Genomic DNA, 2,987 nt, shown 5'->3' with positions numbered 1-2,987 from the left:
AAATTAGCCGGGTGTGGTGGCGGGTGCCTGTAGTCCCAGCTACTCGGGAGGCTGAGGCAGGAGAATGGCATGAACCCGGGAGGCAGAGCTTGCAGTGAGCCGAGATCGCGCCACTGCACTCCAGCCTGGGCAACAGAGCCAGACTCCCTCCAATAAATAAATAAATAAATAAATAGAATTAGTTTTAATGAAGCTCGAACTCCATCTGAGCCTTGGGTTTCAGGGTAAATCCCCAATCTATCAGTTTCTTGCCAGGTTTTGTGAAGGTAGGTCATGGATTACTTTCCCATTATAGCTTTTTAGGAACTGATGGTGAGGGATGCAAAGCATTCTTTTCCATGTTATTCTCTATTTTCCTGAGTTGGTCTAACTGATCATCCATCTGCCATTCATCCATCCATCCATTCATCTATCCAGCCATTGTCTTACTGGGTTAGAAAGGATTTAGAATGACATAGGAAACCAGCTGGGCGTGGTGGCTCACGCCTGTAATCCCAGCACTTTGGGAGGCCGAGGCGGGTGGATCACAAGGTCGGGAGTTCAAGACCAGCCTGACCAAGATGGTGAAACCCCGTCTCTACTAAAAATACAAAAAGATTAGCCAGGCATGGTGGTGGGTGCCCGTAATCCCAGCTATTCAGGAGGCTGAGGCAGGAGAATCGCTTGAACCCAGGAGGTGGAGGTTACAGTGAGCCGAGATCATGCCATGACACTCCAGCCTAGGCAACAGTGAGACTCTGTCTCAAAAAAAAAAAAAAAAAAAAAAAAAAAAAGACATAGGGGACCAAAGAACAGAGGATGTCAACTCAGCCTTTCCAGCGTTCCATTTCTGAGTTAAGATTGCAATCTCTATCCCTGAATAATGTTCCTCATCTTCATCTCTCAAACACTTTGTTCTCTTCTTTCTTTATGTAGCTTTTGGCTGAAACTCTAGAAACTACTAAGAAAATACATTTCATATATATGCTAACTAACTTTGAGTTTGTGTTTGAGTGTCCTTTTAATGACTGGGAGAGTAAGCCCCTTTACAACGTACAGATGTGAACGCTGCGATCCTGATAATCTCCTGCCAACAACCCTGTGCCCCACAACTTGCTCCACCAAAGGAATCCTGTTGTTGAAAACTCTATATCCTAATAGGGTGGGAATGAGGACTTTCTCTGTTGCGGGTAAACCTGTACGTTTGTTTCTTCCCCTTCTTGGCAAATTCCCCTGACACTGGGGACCCACCTCGCCCTGATCATCTTTAAGGGCCGTGCATTGGGAAGACCGGTGTTACAATTGACAGGCACCGAACACTGTTCCGGTGGCAGGGCAAGGGCTGGCTTGCTCCTCTGAGCCACACCTCACCGCCAGCCCTTTTTTTCACCCTCACTCCACCCCCTGCACCAACTATGCCTTTGGAAGAACTGAAGTTTGAAAGCTTCTTCTTTCTCTAAAATATATTGATTTTGCAATGTGGAAAACAGGAGAATTTTGGGTGAAAAGTATCCATTTTGTTGAGCCTCTCATAAGTAAGAAGAAGTGACTAGTTTGGAGAGGTTTTGAGGTCTTATTTTCCAGTAGGAAAGTAGCACACTGAGAACACAATTTCCCAACACCACTCAAGTTTACCTGTAAAATAAAATCAACCTGTTTTAGAAAACAAGTGACTTTTTCTCCCCCTTTTGGGAAATTTTTTTATTTGATCCCAGTGCGTTCTAATATTAGCAGAACATTAGCAATAAATGCCTTTTGGATACATATATATTTGGTAACTCTGTAGATACTTTATTTTTATTTTTATTTTTATTTTCTGAGGTGGAGTTTTGTTCTTGTTGCCCAGGCTGGAGTGCAACGGCACAATCTCAGCTCACTGCAACATCTGCCTCCCAGGTTCAAGCGATTCTCCTGCCTCAGCCTCCCAAGTAGCTGGGACTACAGGCACCCACCACCATGCCCAGCTGATTTTTTGGAGATGGAGTTTCACTCTGTCACCCAAGCTGGAGTGCAGTGGCTTGATCTCAGCTCACTGCAACTTCTGCCTCCTAGGTTCAAGCAATTCTCCTGCCTCAGCCTCCCGAGTAGCTGGGACTACAGGCGTGTGCTGCCACGCCCAGCTAATTTTTGTATTTTTAGTAGAAACGGGGTTTCACCATATTCCCCAGACTGGTCTCAAACTCCTGACCTCAGGTGATCCACCCTCCTGGGCCTCCCAAAGTGCTGGGATTACAGGCGTGAGCCACCGCCCCCAGCCTGTAGATACTTCAAAACATTTCTGAGTAAATGCTTTGTGATTGTGGTGAAATTGTAAAAATTTGTTTGATGGCTTTGCTCAGAGATGAGAGACAGTACTACCAAGAGGACTTTTGATGCAATGGCACATTGACGTATTTTATAAACATCATCTCGTTTCATTGTCATCACACACTTAAGAGAAAGTTTATCAGTTGAGAATTGAACAAAACCGCAAGTAACAGAGACCAGAAATCACAGTGGCTTGGACCTAAGAGGTATATTTCTTTCCTTCGTACGTGGTGTCTGGAGATGAGCAGCTCAAGGCTGCAGGAGATCTCCTGGTCCTCGGTTCCCAGGCTGTTGCTCTCATGCTGGCCAGATTTGGTCCAAAGTTTCCATCTTTCCATTTGCATCATGACCTGAGATGCCAGCCGGAGGGCCAGCCACCCTGCCTGTAGTCTAGCGAGGGGGTGTGAGGAAGAGGCAAGGGGCAGGAGAAGGTTTTCCCTGAAGCCCCAACAACCTTCACCTGCATCTCAGTCGCCACTGCCACCAGCAAGGTACAAAGGAAGCCCTGATGTTGGGTAGGCAATAGCAATTTCTCCCACCGGCACGTAGAATTATTTTTATTCCCAGATGAGGAAATGCAGGCAGAAGAAATGGAGTAAGTTTAATCTCGAGCTCACCATGACTACTGGCTTTCTTCCTTCTCCCCCTCCCTTCTTTTCCCCTCCTTCTTTCCCTCCATTCTTTCCTTCCTCCTCTTGCTT

The sequence above is a fragment of the Theropithecus gelada genome, chromosome 3 (genome assembly GCF_003255815.1).
Source record: "Theropithecus gelada isolate Dixy chromosome 3, Tgel_1.0, whole genome shotgun sequence".
Taxonomy (NCBI): domain Eukaryota; kingdom Metazoa; phylum Chordata; class Mammalia; order Primates; family Cercopithecidae; genus Theropithecus; species Theropithecus gelada.
Note: the sequence above shows the minus strand (reverse complement) of the source record.